This window comes from Cynocephalus volans, chromosome X, assembly GCF_027409185.1.
Source record: "Cynocephalus volans isolate mCynVol1 chromosome X, mCynVol1.pri, whole genome shotgun sequence".
Classification (NCBI taxonomy): Eukaryota; Metazoa; Chordata; class Mammalia; order Dermoptera; family Cynocephalidae; genus Cynocephalus; species Cynocephalus volans.
In genome coordinates, this window is record NC_084478.1 from 21,917,670 (window position 1) to 21,943,956 (window position 26,287).

Below are 26,287 nucleotides of genomic sequence, written 5' to 3' on the forward strand. Positions count from 1 at the left end.
TAACATGAACACAGTAATTGATGAAGCAAAAGCAATTAAACAAATTGAATACCCATTTGTGATAAAAACTCTCAGAAAAACATGAATACATGGGGGTTTCCTAAACTTGACGGAGCAGCTGAAAATGCCTACAACATTCAGTATATATAATGGTGGAAAAATGAATGCTTCACTGGTAGGTTCAGGAATAAGGCAAATATGCCCAATTTCACCACTCTTTATTCAAAAGAGTGCTGGATGGTGAGTGAGGGCAACAAAACAAGAGATGGAAATAAAAGGCATATAACCCTGAAAGGAAGAAAAAAAAAAAAAAAAAACTACCTATACTTGCAGGTGTCATGATGTGTACAGAGACAATCTCAACGAAACTACAAAAAAAAAAAAAAAAAAACCTTTAGAAATAAGAAGCAACACTGGCAAGGTTATGAGACGCAAGAGGAACATATAAATCCCGCTGTATTTCTATATACTCATGATAGACATATGGACACGGAAATAAAAAATACAACAGAATTTACAATTGCTTCAAAAGTTAAATACTCAGTGTTAAATGTAACAAAGCATCTACTGGCATTCTAAGCTAAAAGTTACATAACACACATGAGAGAAATCAAAGATTATGGAAAGACAAATCAAACAAATGGACAGACATACTCTGCACATGGATTGAGGGCTAACCATGGTTAAGATTTAAATTGTCACCTAAGTGATGTAAAGGCTTAATACAATTTCTAAGTAAATTCCAACAATACTATTTGGAAATATTCAGAATACTGTCCTAAAATTGATATAAACGGGAAAAAGAACTAGAATACTTAACATTTTGAAATAACAAATTATGTGGGACAACTCACTCCACTTAATTTCAAGATGTATTATACAGCTATAGTAATCAAGACAGTGTGGTATTAATACTGAGATAGACACACAGATGAAAGAAACAGAAAAAGAACCCAGAAATAACCCTACACAGCATGGCCAATTAATTTTTGATAAAGCTACAAAACAATTCTATTGAGAAAGAGTATATTCAAAAATTATGCAATAGCAATTGGACATTCATAGGTCCATAAGTTGACCTCGATCAAACTTCATGATGCCTCATACAAAAATAACATCAAAATGTATCATAAATTTAAAAAAAAATCTATAAAATAGACTTTTAGAAATGAAATAAGATTAAAAACCTTCCAGACATCGGGCAAGACAAAGAGTAATCAGATTTCACATCAAATATACAATCCATACAAGGGAAAAGTGAGAAATTAGGCTTGGTCAATATTAAACACTTACTATGCTAAGAGCTTTATCTTCTATTAAGCAAACAGAGAGACAAGCTACATACTGCGACAAATATCTATAAGCCGAATATGTGACAGAAAACAAGTATCTGTAATATAGAAAGTAATCTTATAACACACATTTTGAAAATCCAACTGTAAAATGGTCAAAAGAAATAGAGATTTCACCAAAGAGGATATACAAATAGTAAATAATCACATGGAAACATGTTTAACATTATAATTATTTGGTAAATGCAAATTAAAATCACAATGCGATATCACTACACAGCTATCCGAATGGCTAAAATAAAAAATAGTGACACCATGAAATGCAGACAAACTCAGACACTCTTTCTTGGAATGGAAGATGGCGCAGCCACTGTTACAAATTTCAGCAGTCTGAAAAAAAAAAAAAATCGCTGAATATGCTAGTACCATATGACATAGCATTGCACTCTTTGGAATTTAGCAAAGAGAACTAAAGACACATGTTTCCAAGGAAACATGTACAGAAATGTTTGACCCAGATTTATTTGTAATAGCCCCAAACTGAAAACACCCGGATGTCCCTCAAATAGTTAAACAAAATGTGGTATATCCATAGCATGGAATTCTACTCAGCAATAAAAACTTTAAAAACCTATTTATACACGCAAAAATCTTTATGAATCTCCGGATAAGTATATTGAGAAAGAAAAAAAATGTCCCAGAGGTCACATACAGAATGATTCCGTGAATATAATGTTAATAAATTTTTTAAATATTACACTACTGAACAGATCATTAGTTGCCAGAAGTCAAGGATGGGGAGACGAACGACAGGGGCCTGCCTATATCAGGGAAACGAGAGGGATTCTTGTGGCGATTGAAATGTTCTCTATCTTGACTGTATAAATATAAATATCCTGCTTGAGATAGTGCTCCATGGATTTCAAGATGTTAAACCTGGGTAAAAGTAAGTAAAGGGTACGTGGATCTCTTCATATTAATTCTTGTAACTGCAAATGAATGTACACTTACCTCAAAATAGAAAGTTAATTTTGTTCATAGTCTTGATATAGAAATTGGGATTAATTGGCTATGGGAGGAAAACAACTATTAATTAAAACTTATTTTAAATAATAGGTTTAGGGGAAAAAAAAAAAAAAAAACCCTGCCTCCTGTAATAATCAACGAGTCCAAGCATCCTGCTGAGAAAAACTGGGAAAGCTGGAAATATATGAAAGATATCCCTTTGAGGTATTACAAGTTTAAGGGGGCAAGAATTAAAGGTTCACAATCTCAGGAGAAAGTAAAGCCCAAGTGGTGAGATCTAACTTTGGTATCATTTTCGCCACAAAGTATTTGTTAATTGAAAGATCTGAATGAGCACTCAAGATGCTAACACAAAATTGAGGCTGAGAAACTAAGCAACTGACCGTCTTCCAGTACTATCTCCATCACAGGCAGCACAAATTCAGCTCAGAGCCCACCAAAGCAGAAGGCTAATTAGTGTTTTAAAATTTTAGGTTCTTTTGACATCCTAGAGGGGATATGCACTAAATGTCTATGTGAACAGGAAATACAATATAACTTGAAATCCAGCTTCAAAAGTTCTCAAGGTCAGAAAGGGCATTTCACCAGGTTACTGCCTCTCAATAGCAAAAGAAATGGTCCCTGGAGGAAGATATAATCACCCAGAGCCTGCAATTATCTCTACACTACATCAAACAGAAAAGCCAGCATGCAATAAAAAAGAACTATACATGCAAAACATGAATGGAAAGGATTCGCATCAGGCCTTTAATCTGTTTTCTCCATTTACTGGGAATGCTTGGAACACAAAGAACTATGACTTGGTTACACCTTGCAACATAAAGCAACAATGCATACCTATTAGAAGGGCTACAGTTAAAAGTTCTGACCATGACAAACAATGGCAAAGATGTTGAGCACCTGTGACACTCATATTGCTGGTAAGCTGTAAAATGGTATAATGTTGCAAACTACTTTGTCATACTGTATAATAACTTAAAGAAACACTAATCATGCGATCCAGTCATCCATTTCTGGAAGTTTAATTTTTTTTAAGAAAATGAAAGTATATGTCCATAGAAAGACTTACACAAGAATGTGCATAGCATGGGGAAAAGGTGGAGTTTTTGGGCAGAATCAGCAGAGAGGGGATACATATATGCACAAGAAAACTTGGAAAAGTATGTAAGATGGATAGTTACATTATCTTGATTATGGTGACTGTTTCACAATATATAATATCTCAAAACATATATTGTTCATTTAAAAGTTGTGCAGTTTTTTAAGTCAATTACACCTCAATAAAGCTATTACGATGTATGAGTTGCCCCAAAATATATGCAAATGAAAATAAATAGCATTAATTGCACAAGTGAAAATACTGACAATTTAAGATATGACAGCTGACCTCAAGCAATTGAAAAATGAGTAATTTACTATAAAAATAATTGAAGGCATGAAACAATAAAATTAAGATCAGTGAATGAAATTTTAATGATTGCAAAGAGAAGATTGACGAATCCCAAAGTTTTTATTGAACTGAATATAAAATTGACAGATCACTTGCACAAATTATGGAGAAAAATAAAAGAAACCTATTACCAGTACGAGAAACGTAGATTGAATCACCACTACCAATCCTGTAGACAAACACATAATACTACAAATTGATATTTATATAAATTTTATGCTAACAAATTTTAAAGTGTATGGAATGACAAAAAATTTTAAAAGTGGGAAATCTCAATAGTCCTTCAATTATTAAATCAGTAGTGTTTATAAAAAAAACCTTTTTTACAAAAGAATTCTATGTCTTAGTGCCAGAATTCCTGAACTTTTCTGTATAATGAGAAAGAAATAACACCAATCTTGTTCAAAGTCTTCTGCAGAATAGAAGAACACTCTCCCAAATGTTATAGGAGAACTTTGTAAACTTTACATCAAATTGATGAGGATATTATAAGAAAGTAAATCAAACGTTCATATCCTGCATGACCAAACCACAGAAAACTACACCTTATGTTTGATATAAAAAATCAAGGATGCATTAATTATAAAACACAATGCTCAAATTGAGGTTAATCCAAGAACGAATTCTTGTTGGTTTAACATTTTGAAATCAAACCACTTTTTAAAAAGCAAGAAAAAAATGTACTATTACAAAGGGAATAACCATTTGACATAATTTGCCACACTTAAGATTAAAAACTAAAACTCAGAACACTGCAGCAAATATCCTACTCAATGGAAAAACATTGAAAATTTACCCCTGAAATCAGAAAAGATACACCAATATCTCCTGTCCCCAGTTCTACACAACATTTTATGGCAGTCTTAGCCAGGGCAATAATGCAAGAGAAAATGTAAAAGACCTGAAATTTAAAAGGAAGATATGCAAACATCATTATTAAAACATTACATGTTTATGTTTCCAGACTATCTAAAAGCAATCTGTAGCAAATGTATTAGAATTAATAAGCGTTAGCAAGATTGATGGACACTAAAGAGTCAAACATAAACACATTTGTCAGAGAATAGCAGTTCTTTAATGAACTTTGTATACATATCATCAGAAATGGCAGACAAACCCTAGAGGACAAGGATATGTTTTTAAGGCTTTTTCTATATACTTATTGGATAAACTTTGAGAGTCGTCATAACCCTGATCATTGCTGTCAATTTTCTCCGATATCACGGTAACAGAAGCCCCTTAATATAAAGGAAACTATATAATACACTTGACGTTTAATGTCAGTGAAACTTCCAATTCTGTAGTTTTTAAGCATAGCTTCTTTCCCTGTTCTGCAATAACTCAAAAAAAAGAAGAAAAGCATATGCCACCTTTTGTCTATTTCTTTGATTTTTCATTTATTAATTACACATACATCGTGTGCTCACTGAACACTCTCCAAAATGCAGATCTCCATTCCTTTCACAAGTAACCATGACTAGCAGCGAACTGTGTGTATTAACAGATCTACACACACATATGTATTCACATAAATAGTATATTTACAAATTGTGCACAGATTGGAAAGTAAATTATAATTTGCTTTCTTTTTTAGCAATATATCCTGGAAGTTTTCTCCATAAGTCTAGCTTTAAATTGGTTGAAAAAGCTACATAGTATTCATGGTACAGACAAAGAATAATTTACTCAGAAATAGCAGTTTTGCCATATTCGGACCCATAATTTCATGTACATGTGTGAATAATTGTGTCAGATGTGGTATTAGGAGGTGAATTACATTATAGAAGTTTAAGTAAAAAAAAAAGCCAAATGACTTTCAAAAAACCAGTTCTATTTTATACCACTTTGACAACCTCGTAGCAAGATATTATATAGAGTCTTGCTATGAATAACTTGAACTAAGTATTAAGCATATTTAAGAGAGTAATTGCCAATTTATACTTAGCTTGTGTGTACATCAGTACTTAGATGCAACGTTAAGTCCATTTGTTAACCTATCATTATAATTATTTTAAATACCAAAATTATTACATATTAAGCCTATCGAATTGTTACGCATATCCTCTCATCATTGGCCTCTGTTCTATCTGTCCACAGAAAGTACATGTCCATGCTGATAGATTCTGCTTAGTACTCACAGATTCTGATATTTGCTACATTTCTATGAATCGCTTCTGATATGGTTCTGCCAAAGTTTAATGTTACTGAATGCTGTAGAATAGCCTTAGATATAAAATATTTTGCAATAAAAGTGTCAATTCCTTATTCTCCCTCAAGGAGTTTTGGCATTTCTCATTCAATTTCTCATCCAAGTCACAAGTAATACCAGATCAGAAATAAGAATAACAAACCATTTGGATATTTTATGTGGAAATGTGCTTAATTCATTTCAAGTTGTGCACATGCAGATATCTTTACGTATTGAAGATAAAATTAAATGTTTGCTTTTTGGCTTTTCTTATTTTTCATACCAGCTATATGTTCTGCTTTTCTTTGTTTTATTGTTACTGTCCAATAAATTACCTTCTATTTACACATATGGAATAACCTGCATTGACATAAAATATATTGAAGTTTTTGAAGTCTTAGTAAACTGTATATTTGGCACCTATGTGAAATATAAGTAATATTAATGAAGTAAGCTAATGTATACCCACGAAATACTTCACAGAAATAGATATAGATTACCCACCCATGAACAATGATTTAAATGACAGCTGCCTTCTTAGCAGGATCCACGGAGAACAAGAAAAATGGTATGCAATCTTTCCAATGCTGAGGAACAAGGTAAAATTTGAAACCCAGAACCATGAGAGCAGTACCCAAGCCACACACATAACCAAAGGTAAAGGATGAATACCTTTTTGGTAAGAAGCTTAAAGATAAAACCTGTGACAAAACAGTGTCTTATGCTGACCAGACGAAGAACTCAAAAAAGCCAAGCTAGAAGATGACAACATGGGGAAATATCTGAGAAAGGATATCAGAAACCGTACTCTGCAGTAGAAACAGACTTCATAAAATTAGTCCAGTTTTGTCACCAAACAAACACCAGACAAATGGCAGCACCAAGCCAGCTGGGGGATAAATGTCCATGTTTCTTATCTTATATTATGCAACATGTCCACTTCTTAACAACAAAAAAAGTTATGAGACATTGAAAGAAACAGGAATGTGTGACACATATAAAGGACAAAAGGCAAACATCAGACACTGCCTTTGAGGGAACCCAGATGTTGGACTAGCAGACAGATGTTACAACAGCTATTATGAATATGTTCAGAGAACAAAAGAAAACCATGTTTTGAAATTTAAAGAGATATACTATTAGCAATGACACATCAAATACAGAATATTAATAAACACTTAGAAGTTCTTATTTTGAGAAAGTACTAAATTGAAATTCTGAAGCAGAAAACTACGATTAACAAAATTAAAAATTCACTGGATGACTACAAAAGGAAATTTGAGATGACAAAGAAAAATTACCAAACTTGAACATAAATCAATAGAAATCATGCAATTGGAAAAACAGAAGGGAAAAGGAATGAGGAAACATGAAAAGAGCCTCAGATAAATTCGGGACACAATCAAGAATACCAATATACACATAACTAAGTACCAGAAAGAGGCAAGAGAGAATAGGATAGAACATATATTCAAAGAAACAATAGCTAAAAACCTCCCAGAATTCAATGAAAAACACTAATCTACACACCTAAGAACCCAATGAATTTCCAAGAAGTTAAATGCAAAGAGATTCACTTCAAGAGATATCACAGTCAATATGCTGAAAGCCAAAAATGAAGAGAAAATATTGAAAGCAGGAAGAGAGAAGTAAATCAGCACATAGAAGTGTTCATGGGTAAGGCCAGCAGATTATTTTTCATCAGAAACGCTGCCAGAATGCACTGGCATGACATATTCAAAGTGCTGAAAGAAAAAAGAAACTGTCAACCAAGATGCCTGTTTCCAGCAAGGCCATCTTTCAAAATGAAGGAAAAATTAAAACTTTCACAGATAAATAAAAACAAAGAATTTATTGTTAATATCCTGCAATGTAAGAAATGTTAAATGAAGTTCTTCAGCCGGAGAGGAGTGATAGTAGACAGCAGGTAGAATCTATATGGAAAAAAAATTAAGATCTCCAATAATAGTAATTGTGTAGGTAATGATTAAACAAAGCATAGTGACTTACTGAGGTTCCTTTCTACTCATAACTGACTTAAAGGACAATCGCACAAAACAATATAAAAGAAATTGTATTTTGGTCATATAGCATATATCAATGTAATATATTTGACAATAAGCACATGATAAAGGGGCTTTTGAATGAAACTACATAGGAGTAAGAAATTAAGACCAGATGGTAACACAAATTCACAGAAAACAAATGAAAAAATTCAGAAGTGGTACATAAGTTTAATACAAAACCAAATGAACTCTACAAATATAATTCACTCTCCTTTCTTCTACCTTCTTCAATGGACATTAGATTGTATACAGCAATAAACATAAACGTATTTTGGGGTGTGTAACATACAAAAACATATGAATAAAAAACAGCATGAAAATGAGGGAGTTTAATGGTAGTAAATATTCTGGATCCTACTGGATGGATGTATAGAATGGATGTATAGATTAATTTCGTGTAAATCTCAGAAGTGGTGGACCAATGAGTACAAAACTATGCTCTCTGTCCTAAGTTAATCATTGGGCAGTATATGCCTGTATTGAATCAACACACCGTACCCCACAAATATGTAAAACTAAATGTTCAAATTTTAAAAATAGTGTAAATCCAAACTAGATTCTGATAAAATTTATACTGTAAGTCACAGAGAAAACATTAAGATAATAACCTGAAAGCATGATGGAAATTATTAAAGAAATTAAAATGGTACACAGAAAAAGTCTACTTAATAAAAGGAAGTAAATGCGGAGACAAGGAAAAAATAGTCATAAGTCATATAGAAAACAAAACCAAAATAAAGTCAGACACAAATCCAACCATATCAAGCACAATATTAAATGTGAAAGGATTAAGCAATACCAGCAAAGGAAAAGATTGTCGGACTAGATAAAAGAACATATAACTCCATGCTGTCTACATGGGACACATTATATTCAAAGTTGCAAATATGCTGAAAGTAAAAGAATGGAAGAAGCACCATACAATGAACCACTCTGAGAAAGCTGGAGTGGCAGAACAGAATATGTAGGCACAAAATCAGGCAAAAAATCAACAATTATATGCAAGATGTGAACAACATCATAAAATAAGAAGGCCCAAAAGACACCTGTATAATACTCCATCCCACAATTGCAGAATAAACATCCTTTGCAAGTATACATGGAACATTTCCAGTGCAGACCTCATACTAGGCCGTAGAAAAAACCTCAACAGAGTAAAAGTACCAAAATGCAACAAAGTATGTTTTCTAGCACAACACACTGAAATTACAAATCAACAACAGACAGAAATTTGGAAAATTTTAAACATGTAAAAATTAAACCACATTGTACAACATAAAAAATATGTCAAAAAAGAATTCAAATGAAAAGTTAGAACATTAAAAATAGAACTAATTTTGCTAAGCAAAATGTTAAGTAATATTTTAAATATAAAATATGATTTATAAACTTCATTGAAATGTTAGATGAAGATCTACACATTTAACTGAATATTCAAGTTTCTCATTTAAAAAAATAATGGAAAATTTCCACAAGACATTTAAATAAAATATAGGACAAAAAGACCACAAAGAAAAGGGGGATAAATGGAATTTCCCTGTTAGGAGGTTGCATTTATATAAACTGCTATTTTCTTAATTCTATGTAGACCAAGATAAGTAAAGGATTCATTTGCCAAACTCTATTTCAACCAGTAAACATAACTCACAACACAAACAGACATAGGTAACATTTTGGTTACTAATGTAGCTTAAAAATTACCACAAAACTTATATCCTATAATATATTCCAAACTTACTTGTCTGTCTTACACTATGCTATACCTCAATAATGTACCCCCACCACATGATCCATACCTGGCACATGTTGGCAACTGGAGAAACATTTAGGCAATCAATGAAAACATTTAAGTGCAGTACATTAAGCAGAAAAAGACAGAAGAGATGCACTCTTCAGAAGATTACCTGCCTTTAAAGTAAATTTACCTTATTGTTATAAAGATTAGGTTAACTTGGTATCAGAGGAAAAACAACTAAACGTCTACCAGGCTAACCATTCGCTGAGAAAAAACTAGGAAAACTTGAAGACATTAGAGACATTATTTGAAGGCACGACAAACCCAAGGAAGCAATCATTTGAAGAGAAAAGATCTCAGAAGAGAAGCCCAGGGCATGACATCCAAGTATGGTAACTCTTTTTTACTCAAAATATATGAGAACTCAAATGAGGTGATTACGAAGCCAAGACGCTAAGCAAAAAGGTGTAGTTTAGAAACTAAACAGCTGAGCAGAGCTTCCAGCAGTCTCAAAAGCTCAGCTTAGGGGACACAGGCAGAGCTAATGGTGAACCAAAGAGAAAAGTTCTGAAAGACACCCAAGGGTTCATTTGGCATCCCTGAGGGATTATGCCCTAAATGTCAATACCAACCAGAAATAGAACACACCTCACAAAACCTGACATCCAGTTCAAAAGGACTAATTCTCTGAGATGAACTATGAGATGAACTTTGTGCCTGCTGACTGCCTCTCAGAAGCAAAAGCAAATGCTCACTAAAAGAAGTAATATTATTTCAGCGTTCTAACCATTTCTATTGCATTTCACACAGAAAATAAAGCATATGATTAAAAATATACATATACGCAAAAGCCTAAATGTGGGGAAAGGATAAGCATCACGATTGTGATTCATTCAGTCCATTTATTGGCGATAACTATGAAAGAAAAAATAATGACTCGTGCATACCTGTACAATTTAGAGTGACAGCGAGATATCACTGCTCACCTATTAGAGGAGCTACAATTAAAAACACTGACCACAAACATCTCTGAAAGAACACCTCTCATATGATTCAGCCATTCCACTTCTTGAAGTTGATCCAAGAAAAAAAGAAATTGCAGATCCATCAACAGACTCATACAGGAATGTGCATAGCATGGCAAAGGAGGGAGGGCTTGGGCGGAATTACGAGAGGAAAGTCCAAAAGTACACTAGGAAATCTGGGGAGAGGGATAAATATGCTCATAATCTTAGCTGTGGTGATGGTTTCTCTCTCACACACACCAAAATATATAGCGTTTATTTTAATTTGTGCAGTTTATTTTAAATCAATTACACCTCATTTAAGCTCTTAATAATTGTGTGGTACATACCAAAATACATGTCTAATGGAAAATTTAGGGCATTAATGTAACAGATGAAATCGTGCAAATTTAAGATTTAAAAATATTTTTTCATAAAATTAAAAAATAAATCAGGAATTTAAACCAAAATTTTTAGCATGAAAAACTAAAGTTAACGTCAATTAATGAAACCGAAAACAAACAAAAAAAGACAAATGCACGAATTTTCTCTTTTTTTTGGTGAAAGAATAAAAATGTGATGAATCCCTGGCAACAATGATCAAGGTGATAAAAAAGAAGACGCACATTATCAACAGCAGGAATTTACAAGGAATCATCATTAGGATACTGAACACATGTGCACTACGTTATGAGCAGATTTGTGCCAATAAATTTGAAATTCATGAAATGATAAAATTAAAAAAAATAGCAAAATAGTTAAACTAGGAAATCTCAAGGATTCTTTATTCAGTAAACTGCATCTTTATAGGGAAACTTTCCTACAAATGAATTCCAAGTCTTCCATCTAGAATTCCTGATTTTTCCCGTATTTGAGAATTAAATAACATCCAATATTTCACAACCTCTTAATAGGAGAGAAACAGCAAAAACCGCCCAAAATGTTTTATAGGACCCTTTAAAATTGACACCAAACTGATAAAGACATCATATGAAAAAAATCAAAGGTCTGTATTCCTCAGAATAAACATAAAAATTTAAGTGGAATTAAAACTTTACGTTTAACAAACAGAATTCGAAGACACTACAACTACAATGCACCATGAACAAGCTGGATTTAGTACAGGAAGGCTGTTCTTGTTGGTTTCACACTTTCAAATCAAACATCTTTGACAAACAAACAAAATCAGGTCACTATGACAGCAGATACAGAAAAGTCATTCGATAAAATTTATCTCCTACAAATGAGGGTTTTTTCTCCTTAAAACAACCCCCCCAAACCTAGAAAACTACAGCACATATAATAAGTGGTGAAATATTGAAAAACTTCTCCTTCATATCAAAATAGAGACAAGGATGTCTACTACCACCAGTTCTATTTAGTCAGGGAAATCATGCAAGAAAAGAAAGAAAAAAAGCATGAAGTTTGGAAACAATGAAATGAGCCCCGCCATTATCCACTGCATAATTATCCCTGCAGAGAATCTAAAAGCAACTTCTAGATAATGCAGTAGAATTAATAAATGAATTTATCAAGATTGATGAATACCGTACAGTTAAACAAGACACATTTTTCAGAGAATAGGAATTCTTAAAACATTTTTCATACACATCATAAAAAAGAGCAGAATAACCACACTGCACAAGGTTATACTTTGAAGATTTTTCTATATGCTTATCAGATAAAATTTGAGTCACTATAACTCTAAAGATTGCTATCATTTTTTCTGATATCATGAAAATAGAGATACTAACATATAAAATAAACATTTATAGAACACTTGACATTTAATCCAAGGGCAACAATAAAAAGATCATTCTTTGTGCAAATTTTCCTACAGTCTTTTGTTTAATGATCTCACTGACTAGTTAGACATCGGCTTCTTTAAAGTGAATCACAATCACTCTTTTTCTTATTTCTTAAACTTGTTTTTTTTTTTTTCTTATTTCTTTCGTTTCTATTTTCTAGTTCTGCATTTCAGCTTGAGTTCTTAACTGTTTCTGTACTACATTCTGTACTACTAAAAGGAAAAATAAAGCAAATGTTAGTTGTTTAGAAAACAATCACTAGTTTAGTCCTAAAAGGCAGTATTATTTTTAAGTAGGTAAAAAAATACTTTGCTAATGCTAAATTAATTTCTAAAACACCAGTACTATTTTATACTCCCCTGATATTCTGTTATCAAGATAAAGAATCATCTTGTAATTTATTTAATTTGTACTAATTATTAAGCATATTTTAAGAGTTAATTAAAATTTATGCTTATTTTGTGTAAATTGTTTGATGTCTCTTATTATTACATTTTCACTTTATAATTCAAAATTATTTTAAACACCAAAAATTTTATATATTGAACTTGTGCGTATACTCTTCTCACTTTCACTTATGTTCTGTATTTTTGCCTCTTAGTAAATCAACTCCTATGTGTGCTATATTTAATCTATTTCATACACGAAATATGATTTGACAAAGCAAATATTTTGCTATAGGTAATACAAGTGTCACTTCATTATTCTTTATAAAAAGTTTTCATTCCTTCCCACATATTTTCTCATGCATGACAATATCAGCAACACATGAGCAATCATAAAAACAACTTTTAGGTTTTTCTTGGGAATGTGCTTAAATTATTTTATTTTGTATATAATTTGTAGATATTTATCCATTTAAATAAAAATGAGATGTTTCTCCATTGGAGCTTTTCCTTTGCTTTTGCTGTGTTTTGTAGTGATTGTCAGTCAAAACATGTTTTATTTTCATTTACATAAATGGAATCCTTAGATTGACACCATAGGTGCTGGAATTTTTGAATTTTTTTTATTAAACTATATGTTAGGCATCTGTATGAAATATACAGAATATCAGTGAAGTGAGCAAATGTATACCAAGTGAAAACGTCTGAGAAATAAAGATACATTACCTATCCCAGAGGGACGATTGGAAAGACGGCTTCCTTCGAGACAGAATCCATGCAGAACGGGAGAAAACGGAGCAGAATCTTCCCAGTGCTGAAAGAAAAAATAAAACCGTCAGCACAGAATTCTACATGAGGCAACATTATCCTTTCAAACTGAGAGTTAAATAGGACATGGCCACATAAACAAACCTGAGACAATCTGTGGCGGGACAACCTGTACTTTGCGTTGTTAAATGAAGTCCTTCTGGCTGCTGGAAGCGACCCGTGATGGGAACTGAGAATCTCGGGAATCCGTGAAGAGCATCCGGCGCGAGGGCCACGACGGCGCCCTCCGCTGGTGGCAGTTGGTAATGGCGGGTGATAGAATTTCTGCCCAGGAATTTGTGTAATGTCACAACTGCCCGCATTGTATGGGTGACCAGAGGCACTAAGCTTTCTCCAGAGTCCAGACAAGGGGCCATAAACCCTACTCTTGAAGGAAGGATGTGGCAAAAAACGGGTGGGTGTATTTTTAAATTGCCTCAAATAAAAATAAAATGAAGGAATTTAAATTGAAAAATAAAAAAGTTTCAATAATCCCAAAAGTAGACACGGAAGGAGGAATAGACAAATAAAAAGTGATAAAAAAAAATCAATAAAAAAGACTGGCAAAATGGCCAACTTTAAATCAAACAATATTAATATAAACATGAATTTTTTAAAAGTCTAAACATTTCAATTAAAATGCAGAGTTTTTCAGATTAGGAAGAAATAAGTCCCAATTATATGCTAAATGAGAGGCAATTACATGGAAAGGCACAGTAAGGTTGAAAGTAACAGTACAGACGATAACATACCACGTAAAATTAAGCATAAGACAACCGGAACTGGTAGAGTAATGCCAAACAAAGTAGACTTTCCGGAAAGGAAGGTAACCAGAAGTAGAGAACACTGTCTTATGATTAAAGAATCCATTAATCAAAAATGGAAGAAAGACATTATTTATATAAGAAATATCAGTACAGAATCTGGAAACAGACAAAATATAAGCATTTACATGCCAATAAATTTGAAATTCTTTGAAATGTAGAAGTCCAAGTAAACCCACCTTAAAGAAAAATAAAACTGAGAAGGTCTGCATAGTCTTAAGTTTGTAAAATAATTACACTTATGATGGAAAACCTTCCTCTAAGTGAGTCCCATGCTCTGGTGATTGAATTGGTGAATTTTCCTCTACAGTTGAGAAATACATGACACTAATCTTACACAAGACAATGCAGAGAATAGAAACAGCAGGCATCGCCTCCAAATCTTTTAACTTTACACTGAACTGACTACATAAAAGGAAAATGATAGAGTTATATCTTTAATGACCAAATGGAAATAAAAAGTTAGTTTGACAAACTGAATCCAAAGTTATATCAAGTCTTTTTTTTTTTTTTTTTTTTTGGCGTTTTTTTGTGACCGGCACTCAGCCAGTGAGTGCACCGGTCAGTCCTATATAGGATCCGAACCCGCGGCGGGAGCGTCGCCGCGCTGCCAGCGCAGCACTCTACCAAGTGCGCCACGGGCTCGGCCCATATCAAGTCTGATACACCATGAAAACCTTGGGTTTTATCCCAGAATTGATTCTTGTTGGATTAACACTTTGAAATCAAATGACTTCAATAAAACAAAGGAATATATAATAATGTTATGATTATTACAATAGATGCAAAATATTGACACAACTTATCTCCCACTTAAGATTAGTAAAAAACCCATAAAGCTGCAGCAAGTGTCATAATCAGTGATGAAATATTCACATCTTCTTCTGTGATCAGGAATGAGGAAAGGATTCCTACTATCACCAGTTCCACTCAATATGTATTTAGGGCAATAATACAAGAACAAGAAAAAGAAATACATAAGGACTGGAAAAGAAGAAATGAAACTGCCCTTATTCACATATTGAATGTGTATATTTCTACACTAACATCAATCTATATGTCACAACTAGAATGAATCAGTGAATATAGCAAGATTATTGATTACCTGGTTACAAAACAAATTGTAACTGTAATTCCAAATACCAGCAACAAATAATTAAATTAATTTTATTAAAATTACCATTTACAACTCCATCAAAATTTCTCGAACTCTTAGGTAAAATTTTAATGAAAGCTTGGCGAAATCATCACACAGCAAACTACAGGGAATTATTGAGGGGAATTCATGGAGATATGAATAACTGGAATGGTTACCAACATTTATTAATGGAAGATTTGGGTTTTTTAAGGCAATCAATTCTTCCCACTTTGAAGCATACGCAATCCTATTCAATGTAAACCCAGGTCAAATCCCAACAGTAACTCAGCATGTCTTGTAAATACTTTAATTTAAAAAATGGGCTAATGTAGAGTAACATGTTGGGAAACGATTAATTAGGCCAGTTCCGAAAACTGCGGATTCCTGAAACTGGTGTTCAACTACGAACTGTATGGACCGTTGATGAAGATGTTCTACTTGGAAATTAAAGATAGGGTGGCTGGCGGCTTGTGACACTTACACTTTATATTATATCTGAGCTGATATGATTCCATTGCTTAAGAGTATTTGGGTATCTGATAACCTACCTACTGGATTTTCTTTCCTTTTTATTTTCATTATTTTTTTTTTTTAATTTAGAAAACTTTTTTAAAAATGATGACATACTGAATTTGAATATGTATGAATATATATGAATTTGATTGTATATAGAATTTTTTATAGCATATTATTCAACAGTGCATCTTTTAAACCATGGAGAGGGTTTTCATTTTTATGATGATTTTTAAATGGCATGCTTATCCAAGGGTGGACATTTATCGACAAGTGTGCTTCCCTGTAAATGAGAGGCAGACACATTCAAAATCATCACAATCAGATTCTCGAATTTGCGTTAAGTGTTGTAATTGAGATCTAATCTGGCCCAGGTCACAACTAATCATTTTTTTCATTTCTCCAGTATGTAATCACAAACAAATGAAGCATTGTGTTTTTAAAAAGTATTTCTGAAAGCTGGATCTTTTTATTCACTATATTCCTCACTTTCAAAATAAGCTCAAAGGTCCAGTGATTTTAATGTCGCCTACATGGTTTTCTGCACTTCACTATGACCCTATCATACAGTCTAACATAAAAGCATTTTTCTCTTTTTAAATTTTAAATGTTTAGATTTTAAAAGTTCTTACGACAAAGAAGCAATAAGTATATGAGGTGATGGATGTTAATGAGTCTGATTTGGTCATTCCACAACGTATACATGTATCAAAACATTACATTGTACCCCATGAATACATGCAATTATTATTTGTCAATTTAAAATAAAACAGTTTCGTTCTTCAAGTTCTCTGCCTCAACTAGCAGGCCGAGCAAGCTGTCCCTGGAGTGTAGTACTGTAACTGCTTCCCCCGATAGCCTAAGGTTTCTGTCTCCCCAAGTCTGCTCCCATAAGCAGGCTATATCCGGAGTAGAAAACTGTGACCGTCTTCCTAGGCTAGGCCAGATGACAATCTTATCCCTAGAAAAATGACACCCTGCTGTCTCTCGGCGCTGACGCCATTTCTCGGCTCAGGCAGGCAGGTCTGCATGTTGCTTGCTAACAAAATCTTCTCTTCTTCCTTTACCTGTCTAGTGTCTCTTTCCTCAGCGACCTTACACAAAGTACTAAAACTTGAAGTGTTTGTAGAGACATAGCTTTTAATAATGGCAGAGAGACTTTATAGCCCAACCATGCTACTGAGAAATACTGGGAAAGCTGGAAACTTCAAAAACATATGTTTAAAGGCACCTTAAAGCCAAGGAAATAAATATTTCAAAAGACAGGGTCGCAATTAGAAGAGAATCCCAGGTGGTGAGACCCAAACCTGGTACCCTTTTACTCCCAAGGCTTTTGCTAACTCAAAGGACATGACTGAGAAGTCGAGATGCTAAGAAGTAAACTGGAGCTGAGAAGCTAAGCAGCTGACCAGGGCTTTCAGCAGTTTTACCATCCCAAAAGACACAGATTGCACCTAAGTGTGCACCAATGAAGAGAGGTTCTCAAAAACAACCCAGAGGTCCATTTGACATCCTGGAGGGGCTAAGACCTAAATGTCGATATGAACTCGAAAGAGATCATTCCTGACAAAACCTGAGACTCAGCTTCTCAGTTCCTGACTGCTGTGAGATAAACTGCTTCCATGTTAACTGCCTCTCAGAAGCAAAATTAAATGCTCGCTGGCTTCAAATTACTTTCATAATATTTCATACACGTGATACAGTTTGCAATTTAAAAAGAACCATACATGCAAAATATGAATAAGAGGGAAAGAATTAGCATCAGGCCTTTGATCCATTTTCTCCATTTATTGGGATGCCTGGGAAAGAAAGGACAATGACTTTAGAGGGACAGTGAGATACCACTGCATACCTACTAAGAGAACCACAATTAAAAATACTGACCATCATTTTGTACACATGAAACTTATAAAGGAAAATATAGTGCTGACCACTGCAAGTGCTGCAAGGATGTACAGCAACTACAAGTCTCATGTACTGCTGGTTGGGTGTACAATAGTATAAGCATATTGCCAAACACTGACATTTTCCAAAATAACTTAAAGGTACACCAATCATACAATTTCATTTATTGAAGTTTATCCAGGAAGAATGAAATTATGTATGTATACAAAGACACAAGAATGTTTATTTCAAAGGAAAGGGGTGGGTACACAGGCAGAAATAAGAAGGGGGAAATGAAAAGATACAGAAGAAACCTTGGACATGTGAGAGAGAGATTTACATTTTCTTAATCGTGAATATGGTTCTACAAATATACACACATTTCAATACTTGTTAATTTAATACTTGCTAATAAAGTAACTTTTTACTTGTTAAATTCAATACTTGTTAGCTTAATAAATATGGATTATTTTAAGTCAATTATATCTCCATGAATCTGTTATAAAATGCATGTAAATTATACGAAAGTACATGTCTAAAGGAACTTATACACCATTTCAAAGCAGCAGAGGAAATCTAGAGAATTTAAGATCTGATAATCAGCCTCAAGAAGATGAAATTTAAAAAAAGAGTAATTTAGTAACAAAAAAAAATAGAAACAAAACGGTAACATTAAGATCTAGAAAAGAAATTTTGAACAAAATTACAGAGAAGATAAACTAATTCAACAGTTGGTTTTCATTTTTGTAAGAGTTCAAAAAAGTAAACTCATGGCACAACTGGTTAAGAAAAAAAGAAGGCTACCGTTAGCAATACCAGGAATGTAGAAAGTATCGTTAACTACAGATTCTGGAGACATAAACATAATACTATAAGCAAATTCATTTTAATACATTTGAAATGACACAAAATGATGAAATTCAGACAAGCACACATAATATATAAGAAAAAACTTTAGGAACTATAAATAGTTTGATATCAACTAAGTAAATTTTGTCTAATCAAAATCCTTCCTAAAAATAATTTCCATGCCCTGGTGCCCTAAGCCATAAACATTTCCATAAAATCAATTGAGAAAGAAATAAAATCAGTCTTGCAGGAGTTCTTCTACAGAAAACAAAGAGTAAAAGCACTTCCCAAAATGTTCTATGAGACCTATATAAACTTTACACCAATCTACTAGGGACAATATGTGGAAGGATAAACTTTTCTCTGATGGAAAACAGCAATCATAAAAATTACTGTGATATTTGTACATTTATCATTAACTTACAAAAGCTAAAATAAACAAACAAACAACAACAACAAAAAACTTATTTCTGGGCTGGCTGGTCAGCTCAGTTGGTTAGAGCACAGTGTTAGAAAACCGAGGTCAAGGGTTTGGATCCCCATATCGGGCAGCTGAAAAAAGGAAAATAAAAAACAAAAAGCTTTTTTGTGAGAAATGGATTCCCAAGACACATCAAATATCATGTATCTTACAGCACTGTTCATATGACAGGGAAATCTGGGTTTAATCCAAGACTGAATTATTGTAGATTTAACACTTAGAAATCAAACAACTTTAAAAAACCAAAGGAACAAAAATGTGTCACATCACAATAGATAGAAAAACTATTTGACAAAACTTATCACTCACTTATTATTAAAAAAACAACTCGGAGAATTAAGAATAACATGATTAGTGGTGAAATATTGAGAATCTTCCCCCTGAGATCAAGAGTGATAAAAGGATACCTACTATCACCAGTTCAGTCAACATTTTATAGAGTTCCTAGCCAGGGCAATAATGCAAGAAAAAAAAAAAGAGCATGATCGTGTTTGGAAACTAAAAGGAACCTGTAGGTCATATATTAAAATTTCTTAGAGAATTTATCGAATTTGTTAGATTACATTCAGTTAAACACAAACATATTTTTCTAAGAATATCAGTCCTTACAAAACTTTTATTACACATTACCAAAAATGGCACAAAAAGTCTACATAATAATGCCATATTTTTTGTATATACTTATCAGATAAAACTTGAGAGTTTATTATAATCCTGAATATTATCATTATTTTCTGACATTATGGTAACAGAGGTTCTAATCTTTAAGATAATTTACAATACATTCGAAATTTAATACAAGTGAAATAATAAAAGAGAATTTTTGTGACAATTTTACCTATAGTTTCTTGTTTAATGATTTCACTAACTAACTAGAGTTCAGCTTCTTTTCAATAGCTCACTATTCATTTAAATTAATTTCTCCACATATCGTTTTTCTATTTTTTTCTTAAAATTTTTCCTTTTTAACTGTTGTTAAAAATCTCTATATAGGCTTACCTTCTTAAGCTATCCTGTACTACTCTGAAATAAAAGCTGTGTAGGTTTTTCAAAAAAGGTATTAATAAGAAGTCATCATGTGACTGTTTAAATCTCTTACTGCATACAAATATGGCATATGCTGAAAGTAAAATTTTCAAAAAATTGCTAATGCAGACGCCTTTTAAGAAGTGATTATAAGGTGATATCTCAGAGTGGTTTTGATTTGCATTTCCCTGATGAATAGTGATGTTGAGCATTTTTCATATACCTGTTGGTCATTTGTATGTCTTTCCCTGAGAACTGTCTATTCAGTTTCTTTGCCCATTTTTTTACTGGGTATTTGTTTTTTGCTGTAAAGTGGTCTTTGCTCTTTGTATATTCTGGATATTAATCCCTTGTCAGATGCACGTTTTGCAAATATTTCTCATTGATCAACAGACACAAAGAATTATCACATATTGTAACAATGAATAAGCTAACTATACTGATCTAACCACCACACATTCTACACAGTTATTGAAAATCAACGTTGTACTGCACATGTATGTACAATAGCAAATAGAAATAAATAAAAAAAGAAAATTTAAAAAAGAAGTGGTTATGATTAGCACTGCAGTTTGTACACAAGTATACACATGCACTTAAACAAACCATATATTTACATTTTTGTACTCAAGTTTGTAAGTAAATTACAACTTGCTTTATTGTTATTAGCAACATGTCTTGGAGATATATTCTGTAAGCATTTAATACCGAAACGAGTGTAAAAGCTGCACGGTATTAATAGAATAGACATAGGATAAGTTATTTTTAAAATAGCAGTTTGGCTGTTTTGCTCTTTTTACTTTTTCAAAACTGAGGTAAAATTTACATAGTTAAATTAACCAACACAAAGTGATGAATACAGTGATTTTTTTTGCCTTTTTGTAGCATATGCGTAAGTAGCCTTTTGTACCATATATGTGTAGTAGTTTTTGTGCACGCGTGTAACTTTCTCAGAGAGTCCTTCAAGGAAAATTAATATGTCAGTTAACAATTGAACAACAAAAAAAAATACTTTTCAAAACCCAGTACCATTTTATACTCTATCAGTAATCTGTTATCAAGATAAAAAGGGTATCCTGTTACTTAAAATTTTTGCACTAAGCATTCAACATATTTAATACACTAATGGCCCATTTATATTTATTCTCCTTAAATCTTTGGATGCAACTTACTAATTCTGTTTGATTTTTTTTTGGCAGCTGGCCAATATGCACATTTGAACTCATGACTTTGGTGTTATAACACCATGCTTTAACCAAAGGAGCTAACTGGGCCCACCCAACTAACTCTATTTTTTAAAGTCTATTATTTCATAATTACTTGAATATCCAAACTATAAATTAAGCCTCCCTTTTTTCTCTCTATCTTCTTCTTTATATATATAGAGAGAGAGACAGAAAGGGAGAAAGAAGAGAGGTGCTTAATTCATAAGAGTATTTATAACATATATTGTATATATACACCCATATATAAACTCTTGTTATGTTCATTTATATTCTATGTATCACATGTTCCTTAATTGATTGTGACATTTTAGTATATTTAAATAAATAATTTTTCATAAAGAACATATTTTGCCAAAGCAAAATGTATTGTATATTATATAACTATATTAGACATAAAATATTTGCTGTAGTAAATATAAGTATCACTATCAGGATATTTTGGCTATCATACAATATCAAGTCCAGGATACTTAATGATCACATTATAAGTTGTAGCAACAAACTTTTTCGATATTTTGCTTGTGAATGTGCTTCAATTAGTTTAATTGGTATATATCTATGCAGGCATTCTTACATATTTAAGTAAGAAATCATTTTTTCTATTTGGTGCTTTTCATGCAGACTATTGCTTACGATTTTTTTTTTTTGCTCTTTTTGATTAGGTTATTTTCTTATATAAATAGAATAATTTTCAGTGGTAAAATAACTAGTTATGTTTTTGAAATATTTAATAATAAATTATACATTGGACATCTATATAAAATATAAAGTACATTAGTGAACTGAACAAATGTATATCCACCAAAAAATTCAAATCCATCTGTGCTTGGCACTTTTTTGAGGGGAATAGTAAAGTGCTTTTGAAGGGAGAATTCTCACAATTAGCTGTTTACTCTAGTAGGCCGGTAGGCTAGTTTCTCTTATAATTATACCCTCCTGCTTTTGTGATTTAAGGTGAATACTGACCAACCTTTTTTCATTCCCAAATCTACTTTGGACAAGTGTATCCGTTATAGTTATTTCATTTAATGTTATATAAACTAATAAAATAAGAGCAAACAAAAAATAAATAAAAGAAATAAGCACACAATACATTCCCAGGAAAAATGATTTAAATGGTGACTGTCTTCTCAACAAAATTCATGGAAAACAAAAGTAAATGGGGAGGCACCCCTCCAATGACAAAAGAAAAGATAGAACTTTCAACCAATATTATATATTCAGCAAAATTATCCTTCCTAATTTAGAGGGAAATCAGGCACAGATACATAACAGAATCTGAAACAATATGTAGCTGGCTGACCAGTAATAACAGTCATGCTAAGGAAAATTCTTTATGCTAAAGGGAGATAATACCTGAAGAAAAACATTTGGATAAATTTAAAATGGCAAAATTTCGAATATTTTTGAAAGACAACTGATTCTTTAAAGCACAATGATAAATCTTATTGTAAATGAATATTATATAAGAAGAACATAAAGGAAAGGGTGAATATATGAAATTGTAGTATTATGAAGTTACATTTCTAAAAAGTGATTCTATTTAACTCTACATGGACCATGAAAAATAAATAATTCAAATGCTAATCCTTGAATCACTGAATCTAATGCAAAAAGTTAGGTAAAATCTTAATTAGTATTACTGCGTAATAAATTAGCACAAAATTTATCCTCCATAATAATACCCACATTTACATGTCTATATTCTTACTAGGTTGTTCCTCAATAACATAATTCCAGCACATTGTCTATACCTGGGATGTGTCTAAAACTAAAGTCACATTAATAAGATGAATGAAATAATTACATTAAGAGAATTAAACAAATGAAGCTCCCCCCCCAAAAAAAGATCCGCTGCTTCTAAAGGTAATTTAGCTAAAAAATATTGCTGGATATCTATGGCAGAGAAGATATAGTCAACGTCTTCTCCCCATATTTTACCCGAAGGTCAACTAAAAAATCTGGATATTATATATAAAACAAACGTAAAACTGTAGGTGGAGAGAATTCAAAACTACTAGGGAACTCAGGACCCAAGGAACAATAGGATGGTAAGTTCCCTTTTGTTATGTTTTGCTTTGTTTTGCATCATACATGCCAGATCCAGACCTGAAGAATCAGGCAATCCCAAAATGCCAAAGGGTATAAACAAAAACAAGAACAAAAAATGGAAGCCAACAAAAGCCCACTCTCTAGACAAAGAACTAAGAAAGACACAGCCAAACAAAACAGAAAACCTGTAGACAATAACTACTCTTCTGTAGCCAAACATCATCTTCACCTACACCATGAAAGGTCCAATTGAGAGTCTAGACCTCCACTCTCAGCCCAAATGTGCCCTTTCCTTACCCCAAATGGCTCCTCCCCATGGTGATCTATTTTCTCAATTTACTGAGAGTGACCAAAAAAAAAAAAAAAGTATGACTTGCGTACATACATGCAATTTAGATAGACAATGAGATACCAATGAAAACCTATTAGAAGGGCTCAATAAAAAACTTTGATTATAGAGGTTTCAAGATGGCAGTGGCTGCAGCGGTTGGCGCAGAGTAGCTGAGGTGGAAAAGGCAGCCACTGGGCCTCAGGCAGCCGGGAAACTTGTGGACCTTCTTCTTGCCATCTCTTAAGGGAGGACCGCAGCTGCTGGCTGGTCATGGGGGCTGACTGCCACTTTGCCCCCGGCAGGAGAGGCTGCCTCATTTACAGGCAACAGCTTTGAAGTGTGGAGCAGGAAAAGAACTGTTTCTTAGCTGCAGTGAGTCTCGAAACAGGGAACACGGCGCCAGGGCTGCCATGGATGCAGACAGGATCCTGGAGGCCAGGGCCGTGCTGAAGGCGGCCAGCTGCCCTATTCAGAATCTGAGGTTTCAGGCCGGCATTAAAGAAGATTCCTGGGAGCGCCCGAGCCGTGCCGCGACAGAACAACCCGAGGCGGCAGCAGCCAAGAACGGGGAAGGCAGCGAACCAGAGGCAGAGAGTGAGCGCTGGACCTGGCACAACCCTGTGAGTGAACCCTGGACCAGCCCTGTTTCAGGGGCTGACGCCCACCTGGCTCCCGCCTGCATCCATTTTCCCAGGTGCTAGCAGCTCCGCCCAGCTCGGCTGTCACTGAGCCTTCCCACTTACTTGGCCCGGCGCGGCTTTCCGGAGCCTGTGGGCTGGCCTCCCCTCCCACTCCCTCCACGGTTCTCTGGCAGGTTGGTGGCGTGGAGCATCCCTGGCCAGTGTTGGGAGGGCAAGGAAGTACGGGTGGGCCGACTGTCACTCCACCAAACCCAGGACTCCGGCCCCCGGTAAACTTCCTGTTATTGGGAGGCAGATACCATCACTGCGGCCACCAGTTTGGAAAAAAGCCTAACCAATTTCTGGTTGGGAATAGTGTGGTAGGAGAGTTCCCAGATCCGCTTGAACCTGCCAGAGAGCTGGCTGCAGGCGGGCGCTAGACTCGGTTTATACCGGGGGGATACAAAGGTGAACAAGTCTCGAGAAAGATCTACACAGTACTACAAAGGCACCCAGAGCGACCGGTCGTCTGTGCCTACAAGAAACCTGGTAGACTTCCTGGGTGAGGCGGTGCTGAGCAGGGTCTTGAAGGCCCAGCTGATAGATGAGGGTTGCAGAAGACACGCCCCAGCCCAGCACAGTGCGCACAGAGTGGGGAGAAGTGCGGCCAGGGAGGCGGAGACTTGACAGAAACCACACACCCTGTAGGGTCACCACTGCACGATCCAACAGCCTGGGCCAGAGCACACGGAACAGGTAGAAGTCCTGCACAGGAAGTGAAAGCTCAACAGCAATCACACACCCTGTGGTAGGTGATCCACCAGCCCAGCAGAGTCCAAGCTGACCAGAAAGGTGGCTCCCCAGAGAAGCCCAAGACCCGAGGCAACCACACACACAAGGCACTAGAGGCCAACTGAGCAGCCACGGAGGTAGCCATACGAAATTGGCAACCACAGCAACATCCTAGTTAGTCATTAGTCTCAAACCGGTGGACTGTGAAATCCCCTGCCACAATGAATAAACATCAAAAAAAAGATACCAGAAATACAAAAAATCAAGAAAGTACACCACCAAAAGTTAATAAATCTCAAACCCTAGATCTTATAGAACAAGAAGCCCTTGAAATGACTGACAAGGAATTTCGAGTGATAATTCTAAGGAAACTGAATGAGATACAAGAAAACATAGCTAGACATCATGATAAAATGAGGAAAAGTATACAGGATCTGAAAGAGGATATGTACAAGGAAATCAATGTCCTGAAAAAAAATGTAGCAGAACTTGCTAAACTGAAGAAGTTATTCAGCGAAATGAAAAACACAACAGAGAGTTTAACCAGCAGGCTTGTCGAAGTTGAAGAGAGAACCTCTGAACTTGAAGATGGGCTGTTTGAAATAACACAAGCAGACAAAAAGAAAGAAAAAAGAATCAAGGACATTGAAGAAAATCTGAGAGAGATATCAGACAACCTCAAGCGCTCAAATATCCGAGTCATGGGTATTCCAGAAGGGGAGGAAAATGGAGATTCCATTGAAAACATATTCAACAAAATAGTGGCGGAAAACTTCCCAGGTATAGGAA

At 34.2% G+C, this 26,287-nt stretch overlaps 1 long non-coding RNA gene across 4 annotated transcripts in view; it reads right to left on the reverse strand.

The window, feature by feature from the left end:
* Positions 1 to 26,287, reverse strand: part of LOC134366828 (uncharacterized) — a 323,891-nt gene that overhangs the window by 50,618 nt on the left and 246,986 nt on the right. For all 4 annotated transcript variants that reach the window (XR_010022368.1, XR_010022367.1, XR_010022369.1 and 1 more), the window contains one exon: positions 13,682 to 13,769. This is a non-coding gene — a long non-coding RNA (uncharacterized LOC134366828). The remainder of the gene's footprint in view (positions 1 to 13,681; positions 13,770 to 26,287) is intronic.